At 45.7% G+C, this 19,213-nt stretch overlaps 1 long non-coding RNA gene across 2 annotated transcripts; it reads right to left on the reverse strand.

The window, feature by feature from the left end:
- Positions 1-1,801: 1,801 nt before the first annotated feature.
- LOC146759611 (uncharacterized) lies at positions 1,802-6,983 on the reverse strand. Of its 2 annotated transcripts, XR_014932496.1 has the most exons (4): positions 6,229-6,983; positions 4,529-4,947; positions 3,380-3,489; positions 1,802-3,073 (listed from the first exon to the last, which is right to left on the reverse strand). It is a non-coding gene; the product is annotated as an uncharacterized LOC146759611 (long non-coding RNA). The 2 variants fall into 2 exon arrangements; XR_014932495.1 differs by lacking the exon at positions 6,229-6,983 and having other exon boundaries at positions 4,529-5,613.
- Positions 6,984-19,213: the final 12,230 nt, after the last annotated feature.

Consider the following 19,213-nt stretch of genomic DNA (forward strand, 5'->3'; position numbering starts at 1 on the left):
AGCAGGACTAAAAGGGAAAAGCAACAGTGAAAGGGAAAAGCAGCAGTGAATGGGAAAAGCAGCAGAGAAACGTAAAAAGCAGCAGAGAAAGGGAAGTGCAGCAGTGAAAGGGAAGAGCAGCAGTGAAAGAGAAAAGCAGCAGTGAAAAAGAAAAGCAAGACTGAAAGGGAAAAGCAAGACTAAAAGGGAAAAGCAAGACTGAAAAAGAAAAGCAAGACTAAAAGGGAAAATCAGCAGTGAAAGGGAAAAGCAGCAGTGAAAGGGAAGAGCAGCAGTGAAAGGGAAGAGCAGCAGGGGAAGGGAAAAGCAGCAGTGAAAAGGAAGAGCAGTAGGGGAAGGGAAAAGCAAGAATAAAAAGGAAAAGCAGAAGTGAAAGGTAAAAGCAGCAGTGAAAAGGAAAAGCAGAGTGAACGGGAACAGCAAGACTAAAAGGGAAAAACAGCAGTGAAAGGGAAAAGCAGCAGTGAATGTGAAAATCAGCAGTGAAAGGCAAGAGCTGCAGTGAAAGGGAAGAGCTGCAGTGAAATGGAAGAGCAGCAGAGAATGGGAAAAGCAGCAGAGAAAGGGAAAAGTAGGACTAAAAGGGAAAAGCAGAAGTGAATGGGAAAAGCAGCAGTGAATGGGAAAAGCAGAAGTGAATGGGAAAAGCAGCAGTGAATGGGAAAAGCAGCAGAGAAAGGGAAAAGCAGGACTAAAAGGGAAAAGCAGCAGTGAAAGGGAAAAGCAGCAGTGAAAGGGAAAAGCAAGAATAAAAAGGAAAAGCAGCAGTGAAAGGAAAAGCAGCAGTGAAAGGGAAAAGCAGCAGTGAAAGGGAAAAGCAGCAGTGTAAGGGAAAAGCAGCATTGAATGGGAAAAGCAGCAGAGAATGGGAAAAGCAAGACTAAAAGGGAAAAGCAGAAGTGAAAGGGAAAAGCAGCAGTGAATGGGAAAATCAGCAGTGAAAGGGAAAAGCAAGACTAAAAGTGAAAAGCAAGACTAAAAGGTAAAAGCAGCAGTGAAAAGGAAAAGCAGCAGTGAAAAGGTAAAGCAGCTGTGAAAGGAAAGAGCAGCAGTGAAAGGGAAATGCAGCACTAAAAGGAAAAAGCAGCAGTGAAAGGGAAGAGCAGCAATGAAAGGGAAGAGCAGCAGTGAAAGGGAAAAGCAACAGTGAAAGGGAAGAGCAGCAGTGAAAGGGAAGAGCAGCAGTGAAAGGGAAGAGCAGCAGTGAAAGGGAAGAGCAGCAGTGAAAGGGAAGACGAGCAGTGAAAGGGAAGAGCAGCAGTGAAAGAGAAAAGCAGCAGTGAAAAAGAAAAGCAAGACTGAAAGGGAAAAGCAAGACTAAAAGTGAAAAGCAAGACTGAAAAAGAAAAGCGAGACTAAAAGGGAAAATCAGCAGTGAAAGGGAAAAGCAGCAGTGAAAGGGAAGAGCAGCAGTGAAAGGGAAGAGCAGCAGGGGAAGAGAAAAGCAGCAGTGAAAGGGAAAAGCAGCAGTGAAAGGAAAAAGCAGCAGAGAAAGGGAAAAGCAGCAGAGAAAGGGAAAAGCAGCAGTGAAAGGGAAAAGCAGCAGAGAAAGGGAAAAGCAGCAGAGAAAGGGAAAAGCAGCAGTGAAAGGGAAAAGCAAGACTAAAAGGGAAAAGAAGCAGTGAAAGGGAACAGCAAGACTAAAAGGGAAAAGCAGCATTGAAAGGGAAAAGCAGCATTGAAAGGGAAGAGGAGCAGGGAAAGGGAAAAGCAGCAGTGAATGGGAAAAGCAGCAGTGAAAGGGAGAAGCAGCAGTGAAAGGGAAAAGCAGCAGTGAAAGGGAAAAGTAGAAGCGAAAGGGAAAAGCAGCAGTGAAAGGGAAAAGCAGCAGTGAAAGGGAAAAGCAAGACTAAAAGGGAAAAGCAGCAGTGAAAGGGAAAAGCAGCAGTGAAAGGGAAAAGCAGCAGTGAAAAGGAAAAGCAAGACTAAAAGGGAAAAGCAGCAGTGAAAGGGAAGAGCAAGACTAAAAGGGAAGAGCAGCAGGGAAAGGGAAGAGCAGCAGGGAAAGGGAAGAGGAGCAGGGAAAGGGAAGAGCAGCAGGGAAAGGGAAGAGCAGCAGGGAAAGGGAAGAGCAGCAGGGAAAGGGAAGAGCAGCAGGGAAAGGGAAGAGCAGCAGGGAAAGGGAAGAGCAGCAGGGAAAGGGAAGAGCAGCAGGGAAAGGGAAGAGCAGCAGGGAAAGGGAAGAGCAGCAGGGAAAGGGAAGAGCAGCAGGGAAAGGGAAGAGCAGCAGGGAAAGGGATAAGCAGCAGTGAAAGGGAAAAGCAGCAGTGAAAGGGAAAAGCAGCAGTGAAAGGGAAAAGCAGCAGTGAAAGGGAAAAGCAGCAGAGAAAGGGAAAAGCAAGACTAAAAGGGAAAAGCAGCAGTGAAAGGGAAAAGCAGGAGTGAAAGGGAAAAGCAGCAGTGAAAGGGAAAAGCAGCAGTGAAAGGGAAAAGCAGCAGTGAAAGGGAAAAGGAACAAGAAAATGCAGCCCTGAAAGGGAGAAGCAGAACTGATAAAGAAAAGGAGCCCTGAAAGGGAAAAGGAGCCCTGAAAGGGAAAAGGAGCCCCGAAAGGGAAAGGAACAGCATAAAGTAACACTGATAGGGAAAAGGAGTACATAAAGGGCAAAGGCAGCACTGAAATAGAAAAGAAGCCCTGAAAGGGAAAAGCATCAAAGCAAGGGCAAAGAAGCACTGAAAGGTAAAAGGAACAAGCACAGGGAGCAGGCAGGTAGGCACAGCAAAGCAGCAAGCAAAGCCCAATCTCTCAGAGGGGGCTCGCTAACAGGAAGCCCAGCTATTGCCCTCCCAAAGAAACTCCACCATTTTGACAGCCAAAACAGAAACTACGGTTTCGGTTCTCATGACTCTTCCCTGCGCTCCCAAATAAATGGTTTCGTGACATCCTCTACCACACTGCAACTGCTCTGAATAATCAAAATTATATCATTCATGACATAAGAAACTCACTTTTGCCTGGTGACAACGACAGTCCATTCCCATCATGTCCCTCCATGTAATGAACATTGCATTTGGCCTTCTAACAGCCTCCTGGATGAATCCACCAAAAGCAAGGAAGCACCCTGCCCTTACTCTGAAGAGAGAAAGAAAGCAAGGTTCATGGAAACAGGCACACAAGGCTCGCAACAAGACACGGTGCTCCAGATCATGCCAGAGATAGGACTACCACAGTGCCAGAACATGATTTACCACTAAAGGAAACATCTGGGAGCACATTCACAACTTCAGCACAAGCTGTAATGGCTCAGCATATTTAGCTTTCTTATCGTTCAGCTGGAGAACGAGATACTCCGAAGTATCAGTCAGCAAGCACTCGGATGAGCCTGACCTCTGGTTTTAACGCTGACAGACATCATTACTGCCACCTCTGACACCTTACCAGGAGATGCTTCCATTTATTAGCCTGGTCTTGATTCCTTCCATCAGCAGCTGCTCCTAAACTGACCTCCATTCATACAGTGATACCACTGACTTCTAGCACGAGCTGACCTGCAAGACAGAGAAGAGAAAGCAGGATGGCAACAAACACTGACATAGCACAATCTAATATTCTTGAACAGCCGCAAAAGAGACAAAACAGGAGAGAAACGCATCCGCAGCAACACCCCAGTTCATAAAGAAATGCAACTCCAGCCTGGCCTCAGCAGCCCTTATATATTTCTTACACATTTGATTAAGCCAACTGCAATTTGAACCAGGAGAATTCACAGTCTCTTGCAAGTGTCACCGTAAAGCAGAATAGGACACAGCAAAAAAAAAAAAAAAAAGAAAGAAAAAGAAAAAAAAAAAAGAAATATAAAGAAAAAAAGCAAGCCAAAAACCAGGGAATCAAAGTTTAAAAAACCACAGAAAACAAATAGAAAAAAACCACATACTATCTGTAACAACAGAAAGACTAGCACAGTGTGAATATACTACAAAGGTAAGGAAAGAATGGCTCACCCACCACTGAGGATGGAAGTGCACAGAACAAACTCCACAGAGGAGAAACCATCAAAAAAAATTCCACCCAGGGGCAGTCAGCCTTCAAAAATGAGCTGTAAGAGAGGTGCAGCCAGGCTCCATCCCTTCCAGTCACTCAGCTGCATTGCCCTCACCTGCACTAACCAGGGCTGACCAGGTCCCTTCCCTAGGTGATAATCAGTGGCTCAGACTGTGATTCAACAGTTCTCATACAGCGTATATAAAGAAAAATAGCAAAACATAGATGAAAAACACAACAACAAATAAACCATGAAGGATTTTAGGAAATAACACAGAATTAAAAAAAATAATAATAATAAAGGCAAAGAAAAAATGATAAATCAAACAAAAGAAAAGAACTAAGACAAGGAAAAACAGAAAAAAACTTATAAAAAAAACAAAAAACAAAAAACAAAAAACAAAAAATAAAAAACAAAAAACAAAAAACAAAAAAAACACGACATAGAAAACACCAAATAGGAAAGAAAACCATAGAACTGCAAAGGAAAAAAAATAACACAGCAAAGCAAAGCACAGATGATAAAAAACAACAAGGAAAACACACCTCCCTGACATGACATCTTGCCTCCTGAGCAGGTCACAGTGTCCCTCACTCAGATGTAGAGCAGGAAGGAAGCTGAGACCCCATGTGTTCCTTGCTGCGCACTCCCATCTAAAAGGTCCATATGCTCCTTGGGAAGCACAATGCCACCTGGGGAAAAGAGAAAGCAGGAACAGGACATGCAGGCGGCTTTCACCCAGCAGAAGGCCAGATCCTTCCGTCTGTTATCTGCTCCCCTTTTTAGTCCTAACAGGGCCCTGAGGATACAGAAATAGCAGTGCTTAGCAGAAGGACTCGGAGAAGGACCGGTAGAAACTGTCAGGAGGACAACTGGCATCGCATGGACACAAACAGGCTGTTGGTGCAAGGAAGGAAACAGCACCTGAGCATTTCACCAGACAGGTTCCCTCCTCTCTGTCTTCCTGCAAAGATACAAGGATAAAAACCTCATTTCCTCTGAGCAACAATTGGAAACAAGACCAGAAAATTATTAATTCAAAGGCACTTTTAGGAGATGTATAACAGAGTCCTTCCCAGTTACACGAGCTTACGCTGTGGCCTTTGGAGAAACAAGCTGCCTCTGTGGTCCTGAGGGTTCCTTTTTGTCATCTGTTGGGCACAGCAAGAGAGCTTTTCTTGTACAAATCTATGCCCTGCGTACCTTTCTCCATCCCAAAACCTAGAGTTGTGGTGCAGACACTGGATGCTGACCAGAGCAGTAAAAGAACAGAAGAGGGGAAAAGCAGATACAGGTAAGACACCTAAAAGAAAGGAAAAGAGCAGAAGAGAAGGAAGGATACGGTTAAGAACAAAGGACAGAAGATGGAAAGTGCTATAGAGGATTGGACTGGACATGAGCAGATCAGAGCTACACCAAGGTGTGGCTTCTCCCTGTGTCCCTGTCCACCACTGGCAACATCCCCCAATGACAGGGATGATGCTGCTCCAGCAGCTGATGGGGTTGTGGTCTGGGGTTACGTTCTATGCAGAGCCTCCACAACCTGCTACAGACCCCCAGTTCCCTGCCACTTCTTTTTTTTCCAGGTGTCTGCACACAAGGAACAGGTGTTCCCCATGCCCTGCATGCTGGTAATTTGTGTGGGCAATTACTGTGTGGGAATTGGGGGAGGGAAATTCAGGGGTGGGATAGTGAGGAGGAATTGGAGGGGGCTGGGAAATTGTTTGGGTGGGATTGTAGAGATCAGATATGACTGTTAGGATGGGGGATATTTGGTTGGAAATATTGTCATTTCTATTACTCATTGCTTTGTATAAGTTATCAAATGCTTTATGTTCCCTCTGCTACATCTCTGCTTGCAGTCATTTGTGCAGTGACAAAGGTCCTCAGCTCTACATGCCCACCTCCAAGGTAGGATGGAGCACCACAGATGGCAGTGTTCCACAGCTGCCACCAGCAGCCCCAGCTCGTCCCTCCACACCTGAGGTGTGAGTGGCTGTGAGAGGAATGTCTCTGTGGAAGTGCAGCTCATTCCTCCCCTCTGATGGGGGCAGAAGGCATCTGCATTTCCCTCATGGCTCTTATTTCCTGTGTTACTGTGGGAAATGAGCTGAGCCACTGTGCCTCCCTACTATGGCAAGCTCTGCAGCTCTGCCACTGTCTTTATACTCAGCTGCTCCTGTGTGTAATGCTCCACACTTGGACCCTGCAGAGCCCAAAGGCCTCCTTGGCTGCTGTTACTCACCTGGACATTGAGGGTGCTGTGTCTCCAGTCTGTACCTGCTTCCAGGTGGCACTTGCAAGACACTGCGAGTCCACCTGGTTGGAACTGCAGTCAACAAACACAAATGTGAAAGAAATAAGAAAGGATTCTTTCATTTCACAGGCTTTCATCTCCATTGAAAGATGTTCTGCTGTGCAGCACAGCTGGGAGCATTTCATATGTGCAAAAAAGGGGGATAGGCCCTGGCTGTGCCCGGCCCCCTTCCGGCCCAGGCCCCAAAGCAGCCCCGACTGTGCTGGGTTCCCCTCTCACCTGGGCCCTGCAGTGGCCTCAGCTGTGCCTGCTCCCCCTCTGCTCTGGGCCCTGAGCTGGCCCTAACTGTGCCAGGCCCCCCTCTGGAACAGGCCCTGCCTCAAGCCCCGCCCCCTGTGGGCAGCAGTGCTAGTGCCTGTTGGTTTTGCTCTCTTCCCTCTTCTTTCCCTGTTCTCTTCACAAATGCATTCAGATCCCCCAGGATGACGTGCACTGACACTGCTGCCTTCTTCCTGCACAAACTTTCTGGGCAGCTCAGCTTTTTCTACAGAGCAGCGTGCCTTTGGAAGTGCTTGGAGGATGTAAACTAACAGCAAGAGAACACTGAGCTCTTCTGGGTCTTTCTAGACATGGCAAAGAGACAGGAGAGAGTGCTCAGCCTCGAGTGGTTGCTTGTATGCAGAAATCACAGTTGTCAACATCTGTGCTGTTTTGCTGTAGGCAGTAGTGTGTGACAAGAAGCCTACAATTATCAATTTAGTGAACGTAATTAATTGTAACAGTTCCCCTTTCTTCTTCCCTTGACACTTGGGTTATGGAGTTCTCCTATGCTATGTGCCGGTGTAATACCTCTGAGCCACAGCACTGTTGCGTTTAGCAAAGCTCATGGCAACAGGCTTTGGCCAACTTCAGAGCTACGTAGATGATGAGAAGATATCCGATGATAGGAGAGAAAATGAACAAGCTCCAAGGTAAGTGTTGTTTTTTCCTTCTAGTCAGCACGCCATCGCTAAATCTTCCATGCTGTGACTTTTATCATGACAGTGATGATCCCTTAACCTCACACCTTTAGCACAGCACTTTCTGTGGAGATTCCCACCAGTGACAAAGTATTAGTGCCGCTTTTCTGCCTGTTTCTTTTTTGTCTGTATTTTCCAGAATGTGGGTATTTCTTTCATTGCCCACAAACACTGCCCAGTGCAGGAGGAGGCAGGGACAAGAGTCAGGAGCAAAGGCAGAATCGTTTCTCAGTTAGTGAATGGAATGCCAGTGTTTTCTGCATATGGACTTGCCATAGTGCTTCTTACAAGGCCTAACAGTGGGATGAAATGTGCCCTGAAGCAGGTGTGCTTGCAGGAAGGCAAAAGAGAATTGCAAATAACGCTAAGGGGGGCCAGTAAGATGATCAGAGGGCTGGAGTACCTTTCCTGTGAGGACAGGTTGAGGGAACTGGGCTTGTTGTGCTTGGAGAAGAGAAGGTTCCAGGGAAACCTCGCTGTGGCCTTCTAGTATTTGAAAGGAGCATATAAACAGGCAGGGGAATGGCTGTTTACAAGGGTGGATAGTGATAGGACAAGGGGGAATGGTTTTAAAGTTATATGGGGACGTTTAGGTTGGATATTAGGTTGATGTTTTTCACACAGAGGGTGGTGACACACTGGAACAGGTTGCCCATTGAGGTTGTGGATGCTCCATCCCTGGAGGCATTCCAGGCCAGGCTGGATGTGGCTCTGGGCAGCCTGGTCTGCTGGTTGGAGACCCTGCACACTGTGGTCCTTTTCAACCCAGGCTATTCTATGAGTCTATGGCTGTTTTTAACACCAAAATGCAACTTGGCTTGTAATTGTTTCTAAAATGATCTGGTTCGTCCTGTTTGGAATGTGATATTTCTACAGCAGAAGGATGCAGAAGTGAAAAGGCTCAAAACGCTACTGAAGGAAATTGCCAAATGTCAGGACAACCTCGAGGAAGCAAATGAATCCATAAGAAAACCATCGAGATGAATTATTTCCTATGGCCAGACCACGGGGGGGCAACGAGGCGGCCGCCACCCACCCCCCATCTCCGTCCCCTTCATCCAACATGAAGGGGGTGATGACGGCGGGGGGCCGAGCCCCTTCTCACACCAACTGGCTTTCGGGTCCCACTCCCAGCGTTTCCCACATGGCGTCGAATATGCGGCGTCGCCTGGAGGCATCCCAAGGTGGGGGGAGGGTCGCAATTGAGCCGCTACGGGTAAAGGAAGGGGGGGCAAAGAGGAGTCGGAGACACCCCCCATCGCCCGGGGCCTTAGGAGCTGAATAGGGCATTGACCGGGAGGAGTGGGGGGTGGGGGGGAAACCGGGAGGGGCGCAGGGTGAGCCTTAATTCTGCTCCCCCCGACTCCAACCGCACTGATCAGCCCTGAGCCCCCCCCCCCACCTGCAGCAGCACCGGCAGGATGTGGAGGCGATGAGGGGGGGTCGCGTTGTCGGGCTCCAAACGGAGGCAAAGCCGTAACCCCCCTCCGGGGCTCCCCATCGTGCCAAAGCCCTCCCGTAACACCCCCAGGCTCCGGGCAGCCAAACGCCGCAGGTAGCGGCTGCACGCTTTGGGCCGGGGCGGGCCGGGCGCCCGAGCCAATACTCTCAGGTATCCCCGCAGCCCCCCTTCGTTTTGGGTGGTGGGGGGGGGCGCCCACGGGGGTACACGAGCAGCAGCAGCAGCAGCTCCACCTGTAGGGGGGGGACACACAGCCCTCCGTGGAGACACAGCTGACACGTCCCCACCCCTCTGAGGACACCACCCCCCCCCCTTCCCGGGATCGCCTTCCTCCGGCTCTGTAGGCCGTAGGAACCAAAGCAAGGGCGGAACACCAGTGAAGCGGATCGCGTTTCCCAGGGGACTCATTTCTGCAGAGCACGCGTTCCCTCCGGGGGAGCGGGTTACGGCACGGACCCATTGGGGATAATGGGGGGAAGGGGGAGTGGAGACCGGAGAGGCCTGACCTGGTTGCGTGGGGCGGAGGGGGGGGAACGGCAGAGGGAGCGGAAGAGGTTTGTGGGCTGAGGGCCGCCAACAGCCGCCCCCAAGGCTCCAGCATGGTTTAAGGGGGTATTTTGGAGCTAAGGGGTGGATTTGAGATCCATAGGGTGGGTTTAAGGGGGTATTTGGGGGCTGAGGGGTGGATTTGGGGTCCATAGGGTGGGTTTGGGGGGTATCTGGGGGTTATGGGGTGGCCTTTGGGGGTTTTAAGGTGGGCCTGGGGGGTGTTTGGGGGCTGTGGGGTGGGATTAGGGTGCAGTGGGGTGGGTTTGGGGTCTATATTGTAGGTTTAAGGGAGTATTTGGGGGCTGAGGGGTGGATTTTGGGGCCATAGGGTGGGTTTGGGGGGTATCTGGGGGTTATGGGGTGGACTTTGGGGGTTTTAAGGTGGGCTTGGGGGGGTGTTTGGGGGCTGTGGGGTGGGATTAGGGTGCAGTGGGGTGGGTTTGGGGTCTATAGGGTGGGTTGGGGGAGGTATTTGGAGTCAGTGGGGGCACTCTAAGACCCCAGTTTAATGGGGGGGGCGGGGGGGTCTCTTTGGAACCAAATTGGGTTGAAGGGGAAGGGGCGTGGGGGGCAATCTTTATGCCTACGGCGCCCCCTAGAGGTCACCCACAGCCACGACAGGGGAACTTTGTGTCCTTCCGTGCAGGGGGGCAGAGCTTAGGGGCGGGCCCATATGAGTGTATATGGCCCAGCCCCCTCCCATCATCAGCGCTTCCTGCCCCGGGGCTGCGCCGCACCCAACGCTGCGTTCCGGGTTTCTATATAAAGGGTGTGTGTGTGTGTGTTATTAATGAGTATATATTGAAGGGGGGGGGGGTGGGCTTTATTTTGGGGAGTTGGTAAGGGAGGAGAGGGCAGTGAGCGGCGTGACGCAGTGCAACAGCAATCCTTGCTGCTCTCTCCTTGTTTGCTCACAGGCATGTTTTCATGCTGCATGAAGGCTTTCTAAAGCTGTTAGCAGGGTCACTTGGGATAGGAGGAGGGGAAACAGTTTCAGGCAGAAAGAGGGAAGATTGGCTTTGGATGGGAGGAAGAAGGATTTGGCTGGAGGGTGGTGAGGCACTGGGATGTCTTGCCCAGAGAGGTGGTGGGTGCCCAGACAGGCTTTCAAGGCCAGGCTGGACCAGGCTCAGAGCAACCTCATCTGGAGGTAGGTGTCCCTGTTCCCCGCAGGGCGGTGGGACCGGGTGCCCTTTTGGGGTTCCTTCCTGCTCCAATTGTTCCATGATTCTCTCATACAAAGGCTGCCACGGCATCCCAGACGGCAACTCGCTCTGGAGATTAAAATAAAAGCAGGTCACACTCAGCATCTGCTGCTTCCTGGCACCCCTCCCACTGCTGGGCAGGATGGAGGTGGCAGATGGAAAGTGCCATTTCCATCCCAAGACTGGCTGCAGCACCGCTCCCTTGGTGGCTGTGGGCACGTGTACCTTCAGTGTCACTGCATGTCTGTCCAGAAACAGTTCCCACCCTGGGGCCGTTCTTGCTCATCCTGGGTTGCTCCTTGTTGGTGCCAGCCATGCTGGAGCTCATCCTTCAGATGTGTCTGCTCTGTACCAGATGCTCCTTCAGGATGCAGGACCCTCATCTGTGCTCTGCCTTCAACCCCCCTCCTGGGTGGCCGTGACTCCAACCCCAATGGCTTCTTTATAGGTCAACGTGGGATCCCAGACTCCAACCCCAATGGCTTCCAAGGCCAACATGGGCTCCCATCATGGCCTGGTGAGACACGGCAACAGCTGAACGCAGAGCTCACGAGGTACGAAGGGGAACTGAAGGCTGTGATGAAGAAGCTGAAGGAGGAATATGGCGACGTCGTGACCTTAAAGGGCCGAAGCTATGAGGAAAAGATGAGGAGGAACCGGGGGGAGATGCTCTACAGGCTGCAGCAGGGCAGGAGAGCTGCTGCCATGGGGGGCATCAAGCAGCCAAAGGTGGGAAGGTGCTGAGGTGGAGTTTGGAAGCCCCACGGCTTAATTTGGGGTCTGGTTTTGGGTTCATTTTGCATCATTTTGGGCCTGTTTATTTAGGGTTTGGATTTTGGGTTCATTTTTAGGCCCACAATGTGTCAGTTCTGTGCGTTGAGGCTGAAGGGGGAAGTGGGGGGTTGGGGATGGGATGGAGGGGTTAATTGGTTCCTATAAATGGAAGGGAAGGATTTGGGGCCATTAATGAAGGGGTTCGTTGGTTCCTATAAATGGAAGGGATGGATTTGGGGTGGTGGATGAAGGTTCATTGGTGATGGGTTTGGGGTCATGGGTGGAGGTACATTGGAGATGGATTTGGGGCTGTGGATAAAGGGGTTCATTGGTTCCTCTAAATGGAGGGATGAATTTGGGGCTGTGAATAAAGGTTCATTGGAGATGGATCTGGGGCCATGGATGTATCAGAGTATCACAGTCTCATGCGGGTTGGAAGGGACCTTAGAGATCATCGAGTCCAACCCCCAGGATTTGAGCCTCCTGTGTAGCAGAGCGGCACTTCTACCACTTGCGACACAGGGGGGATTTGAACCCGGGCCTCTGGTGTTGCAAAGTGGCGTCCTTAACCACTGTGCCACCGGAGGCACACAATGTAGCTTCATTGGTTCCTAGAAATGGAAGGGGGGGATTTGGGGCCGTGGATGGAGGGGTTGATTGGTGATGGATTTGGGGATGGGGGCAGGGGAAGGGATTCATGATGTGGCTGCAGCTTTCTATAATGCATCATTTGGAGCCTTTTGAATGCTCTCTACTACCTGATCAACAACACCACCAGGCAGTACAGCTTTGTGGCATCTCCTTTAAAAAAAGGGGCTTTGGAAGCTGATCTATGACCAGTCCTATAAGCTGTGGCCATGGTGAAGCCAAGGAAATCAAGACAGGAATGTGACACGCCAATGAGTTCTGTTCCCTTTATTGCAGCACTGGGTGAGTGGGGATCACTGCAGCGACTACCCATTGATAGGCATAGCCTATACATGGTCATTAATCCCAATGACATGGGCAGAGATTCCAAGCATTAATGAACATCTCTGGTGGTGGTGGGATGAAGGCTAATAGCCATTCTCACTATAAATGCCCAACTCTCTAAGGGGGGGTGCCCAAACTGGTTCCTGTTGATGCTACATCCAGCTGAGGCATCTGTTCTGCCATCTTATCTTCAACACCAGCACATCTGCAATCTTATTTTCAACAGCAGCACATCTGTCCAATCTTCCCTTGAAAGCAAACTCTGCGGCCCACTCCCAGTTCTGTTCCTGAGCTGACATTTACTCCAGCGCCTTTGTCCTTCAGGTTGGATCTGCTTAAGTTGTGCATGATTCACAACCCTAACTCTGACCCAAACGCCATCCCAAACCCTAAACCAAAACCGAACCCTAATCCAAGGCCGAAGCCTAACCCAAACCCAACCCTACCCTAATCCAGTGCCAAAGCCTAACCATAAACCAACACAGACACAAACCCAAACTCAACATAGACACAAACCCAAACCCCAAACCTAAAACCAACTGTACCCCTAACCCAAACCCAGCATAGATACAAACGCAAACCACAAATCTAAAACAAACCCTACCCCAAACTGAAACCCCAAAACCAACATAGACACAAACCCAAACCCCAAAGCTAAACCCAACCCTACCCTGAACCCTAATCCAAATCTAAAACCAACCCTACCCTGAAGCCAAATCCAAATCGAAAACCAACCCTACCCCAAACCCCAAACCTAAAACCTAAAAGCAAGCCTACCCCAAACCCAACATAGACACAAACCCAAATCCCAAACCTAAAACCAACCCTACCCTGAACCCTAATCCAAATCTAAAACCAACCCTGCCCCAAACCCAAATCCAAATCTAAAACCAACCCTACCCCAAACCAAAAACCCAAACCCAAAACCAACCCTACCCCAAACCCAAACCCCAAACGTAAAACCAACCATATCCCAAACCCAAACCCCAGACCTAAAACCAACCCTACCCCAAACCCAACATAGACACAAACCCAAACCCCAAACCTAAAACCAACCTTACCCTGAACCCTAATCCAAATCTAAAACCAACCCTACCCTCAACCCTAATCCAAATCTAAAACCAACCCTACCCCAAGCCCAAACCCCAAACCTAAAAGCAACCCTACCCCAAACCCAACATAGACACAAACCCAAACCCCAAAGCTAAAAGCAGCCCTAACCCAAACTGAACACAGACACAAACCCAAACCCCAAACCTAAAACCAATCCTATCCCAAACCGAACATAGACACAAACCCTAATCCAAATCTAAAACCAACCCTACCCCAAACCCAAACCCCAAACCTAAAACCAACCCTACCCCAAACCCAACCCAAAACCAACCCTACCCCAAACCCAAACCCCAAACCTAAAACCAACCCTGCCCCAAATGCAAACCCCAAAGCTAAAACCACAGCTACCCCAAACTGAACACAGACACAAACCCAAACCCCAAACCTAAAACCAACCCTACCCCAAACCCAACCCAAAACCAACCCTACCCCAAACCCAAACCCCAAACCTAAAACCAACCCTACCCTGAACCCAAACCCCAAACCTAAAACCAACCCTATCCCAAACGCAAACCCCAAACCTAAAACCAACCCTGCCCCAAACCCAAACCCCAAACCTAAACCCAATATAGACACAAAACCAAACCCCAAAGCTAAAACCAACCCTACCCCAAACCCAAACCCCAAACCTAAAACCAACCCTACTCCAAACCCAAACCAAAACCAACCCTACCCCAAACCCAAACCCCAAACCTAAAACCAACCCTACCCTGAACCCAAATCCCAAACCTAAAACCAATCCTATCCCAAACCCAAACCCCAAACCTAAAACCAACCCTGCCCCAAACCCAAACCCCAAACCTAAACCCAATATAGACACAAAACCAAACCCCAAAGCTAAAACCAACCCTACCCCAAACCCAAACCCCAAACCTAAAACCAACCCTACTCCAAACCCAAACCAAAACCAACCCTACCCCAAACCCAAACCCCAAACCTAAAACCAACCCTACCCTGAACCTAAACCCCAAACCTAAAACCAATCCTATCCCAAACCCAAACCCCAAACCTAAAACCAACCCTGCCCCAAACCCAAACCCCAAACCTAAAACCACAGCTACCCCAAACCCAAACCCCAAACCTAAACCCAACATAGACACAAAACCAAACTCCAAAGCTAAAACCAACCCTACCCCAAATCCAATCCTCAAACCCAAACCCAACATAGACACAAACCCACTGTGACCTTCAAGGACCCTCCTGTGCTGGTGTGTCACAATGACACTCTGACCTCATAGAAGCCACCCAGGGTGGGGCAGGGGCAGTGGCTCAGCACGGAACCCACTGGCCCCATTCTGCAATTGGTTCAGGTCCTGCAAGGAGCTGTGTGAGTGGTGCAGCAATGCGGGCCCAATTTGCCAGCGGAACATTAACAGCGCTGCAGTGTCTGAAGCTGCTGCAGGAGCAGAAGCAGGTGAGCAATGAATGGACGAGCAGCATTGGGTTGAGCTGCAGCTGGATGGAGGGCAACCTGCACATGGCATGGCAGCACTGGGTTGAGCTGCATCTGGATGGCACCCTGCACATAGCATGGCAGCATTGGGTTGAGCTGCTGCTGGATGGAGGGCACCCTGCACATGGCATGGCAGTACTGGGTTAAGCAGCAAAGGGAGGGCAACCTGCTCAAGTCATGACAGCATTGGGTTGACCTGCATCTGGAGACAGATAACTGGGGTAGAAATGTCTTTTATTTTGCAGAGGAAAACAAGAATTCTTGAAACAATGTATTCTCTTATCCACAAACCAACATTCAGTAAAGAAAATGTCTTCTTTGGGGATGAAAACCATTATTTGGTTTAGAAAATGCAATTTTTAGGAATGAAAATCATTTTATTTGGTAAGAAAAATGTATTTTTGCAAGGATAAAGAGTGATGATCAAGAATGAACTTTTTATTTCTTTCAGAGATAAGTACAGCAATTGGTGTCAAAGTTCTCTATATCTTGACAGAAATCGATATTTCGGGTGGAAATGTCCTAATTTTGTAAAGGAATACAGGAATTCTGGAAACAATCTACCATGTTATGCTCCAAAGCATAATTTTGTAGAGATAATGTCTACCTTTGTGTATGAAAACCAGTATTTTGTTTAGAAAATGCTATTTTTAGGAATGAAAAGAATTATTTTGGCAAGAAAATGAAATTTTTGCAAGGATAATTAGTGATACTTAGGAGATTCCTTTTTATTTCTGAGATAAGCAAGGATATTAATGTGAAAGTTTTCTAAATTTTGACATAAATTGATATTTCTGGTGGGAATGTCCTTATTTTGTAGAGGAATTTGGGAATTCTAGAAACACTGTATTCTATTATGCTCCAAAGCATCATTCTGTAGGGAAAATTTCTACTTTTGGTGATGAAAAGCAGATGTGGTTAAGAATATGCTATTCTTAGGAATGAAAAGCATTTTCTTAGGTAAGAAAAAAATATTTTTGCCAGAATACGAAGTGATACTTAAGAGAGGACTCCTTATATCTGGAAGAAGTGGCGATATTCCTGTGTAACTTTTAAAAATTCTTACAGAAATTGTCATTTTGGGTGGAAATGTCCATAGTTTGTAGAGGAAAATAGGTATTCTGGTAGATATGCATCGTATAATGCTACAGTGCATCATTTTCTAGAGAAAATATCTTCTTTTGGTTATGAAAACAGGTATTAGGTTTAGAAAATGCTATTTTTAGTGAAGAAAACTCATATTTTCAAAAGAAACTCAAATATTTGCCAGGATAAATGGTGATGCTTTAGAGAGAACTTATTATTTCTGGTCTATGTAGTGAAAGTCGTGTGTAAATTTCAAAAATTAGAACAGAAATTGATCTTTAGGGGGAAAGTGTCCTTATTTGAAAGAGGAATTCCGGTAATCTGTAAACAAAGTATCATATTATGCTGCAAATATTCATTTTTTAGAGGAACTGTCTTCTTTTGAGGATGAAACCCAGTATTTTGGGGAGAAAATGATATTTTTAGGGCTGAAAAGCATTGTATTTGTTAAGAAAAATGTATTTTTGCAAGGATAAGAAATGATACTCAAGAATGTACCTTTTTTTTTTTTTTCTGGGATAAGTACTGCTATTAATGTCAAAGTTCTCTAAATCTTGACAGAAATTGATATTTTGGGTGGAAATGTCCTTATTTTGCAGAGGAATACAGGAATTCATGAAACACTGTATTCTATTATGCTCCAAAGGAACATTCTGTAGAGATAATGTCTACCTTTGGGGATGAAAACCAGTATTTTGTTTAGAAAATGCTATTTTTAGGAATGAAAAGCATTAGTTTGGTAAGAAAATGAAATATTTGAAAGGATAATTAGTGATACTTATGAGATTCCTTTTTATTTCTGAGATAAGCAAGGATATTAGTGTGAAAGTTTTCTACATTATGACACAACTTGCTATTTCTGGTGGGAATGTCCTTATTTTGTAGAGGAATTTTGGAATTCTTGAATCACTGTATTCTATTAGGCTCCAAAGCATCATTCTGTAGGGATAAAGTCTTTCTTTGTGTATGAAAACCAGTGTTTTGTTTAGAAATGCTATTTTTAGGAATGAAATGCTTTATTTTTGAAAGAAAATGAAATTTTTGCAAGGATAATCAGTGATACTTCAGTGATAACTTTTTATTTCTGGTATGTGCAGTGATATTCGTGTGAAAATTTTTAATGTTTTGACAGAAATTGATATTTCGGGTGGAACTGTCCTTATTTTGTAGAGTAAAACTGGTGTTCTGGAAACAATGTGTCATATTATGCTCCTAAGTATCATTTAGTAGAGAGAATATCTTCTTTTGGGAATTAAAAACCATATGTTGTTTAGAACATACTATACTCAGGAATGAAAAGCATTTTCTTAGGTAAGAAAAATGTATTTTTGCCAGAATACGGAGTGATACTTAAGAGAGAACTTCTTCTTTCTGGAAGAAGTGGTGATATTCATGTATAAATGGTAAAAATTTTAACAGAAACTGTCATTTTGGGTGGAAATGTCCATAATTTGTAGAGGAAAACGGGTGTTCTGGTAGAAATGCATCCTATAATGCTACAGTGCATCATTTTCTAGAGAAAATATCTTCTTTTGGTTATGAAAACAGGTATTAGGTTTAGAAAATGCTATTTTTAGTGAAGAAAATTCATATTTTCAAAAGAAACTCAAATATTTGCCAGGATAAATGGTGATGCTTTAGAGAGAACTTATTATTTCTGGTCTATGTAGTGAAAGTCGTGTGTAAATTTCAAAAATTAGAACAGAAATTGATCTTTAGGGGGAAAGTGTCCTTATTTGAAAGAGGAATTCCGGTATTCTGTAAACAATGTATCATATTATGCTGCAAATATTCATTTTTTAGAGGAACTGTCTTCTTTTGAGGATGAAACCCAGTATTTTGGGGAGAAAATGATATTTTTAGGGCTGAAAAGCATTTTATTTGTTAAGAAAAATGTATTTTTGCAAGGATAAGAAATGATACTCAAGAATGTACCTTTTTTTTTTTTTTCTGGGATAAGTACTGCTATTAATGTCAAAGTTCTCTAAATCTTGACAGAAATTGATATTTTGTGTGGAAATGTCCTTATTTTGTAGAGGAATACAGGAATTCATGAAACACTGTATTCTATTATGCTCCAAAGGAACATTCTGTAGAGATAATGTCTACCTTTGGGGATGAAAACCAGTATTTTGTTTAGAAAATGCTATTTTTAGGAATGAAAAGCATTAGTTTGGTAAGAAAATGAAATATTTGAAAGGATAATTAGTGATACTTATGAGATTCCTTTTTATTTCTGAGATAAGCAAGGATATTAGTGTGAAAGTTTTCTACATTATGACACAACTTGCTATTTCTGGTGGGAATGTCCTTATTTTGTAGAGGAATTTGGGAATTCTTGAATCACTGTATTCTATTAGGCTCCAAAGCATCATTCTGTAGGGATAAAGTCTTTCTTTGTGTATGAAAACCAGTATTTTGTTTAGAAATGCTATTTTTAGGAATGAAATGCTTTATTTTTGAAAGAAAATGAAATTTTTGCAAGGATAATTAGTGATACTTCAGTGATAACTTTTTATTTCTGGTATGTGTAGTGATATTCGTGTGAAAATTTTTAATGTTTTGACAGAAATTGATATTTCGGGTGGAACTGTCCTTATTTTGTAGAGTAAAACTGGTGTTCTGGAAACAATGTGTCATATTATGCTCCTAAGTATCATTTAGTAGAGAGAATATCTTCTTTTGGGAATTAAAAACCATATGTTGTTTAGAACATACTATACTCAGGAATGAAAAGCATTTTCTTAAGTAAGAAAAATGTATTTTTGCCAGAATACGGAGTGATACTTAAGAGAGAACTTCTTCTTTCTGGAAGAAGTGGTGATATTCATGTGTAAATGGTAAAAATTTTAACAGAAACTGTCATTTTGGGTGGAAATGTCCATAATTTGTAGAGGAAAACGGGTATTCTGGTAGAAATGCATCCTATAATGCTACAGTGCATCATTTTCTAGAGAAAATATCTTCTTTTGGTTATGAAAACAGGTATTAGGTTTAGAAAATGCTATTTTTAGTGAAGAAAACTCATATTTTCAAAAGAAACTCAAATATTTGCCAGGATAAATGGTGATGCTTTAGAGAGAACTTATTATTTCTGGTCTATGTAGTGAAAGTTGTGTGTAAATTTCAAAAATTTGAACAGAAATTGATCTTTAGGGGGAAAGTGTCCTTATTTGAAAGAGGAATTCCGGTATTCTGTAAACAATGTATCATATTATGCTGCAAATATTCATTTTTTAGAGGAACTGTCTTCTTTTGAGGATGAAACCCAGTATTTTGGGGAGAAAATGATATTTTTAGGGCTGAAAAGCATTGTATTTGTTAAGAAAAATGTATTTTT

Source organism: Coturnix japonica, chromosome 10 (assembly GCF_054131305.1).
Source record: "Coturnix japonica strain WE chromosome 10, WE-NBRP24, whole genome shotgun sequence".
NCBI lineage: Eukaryota > Metazoa > Chordata > Aves > Galliformes > Phasianidae > Coturnix > Coturnix japonica.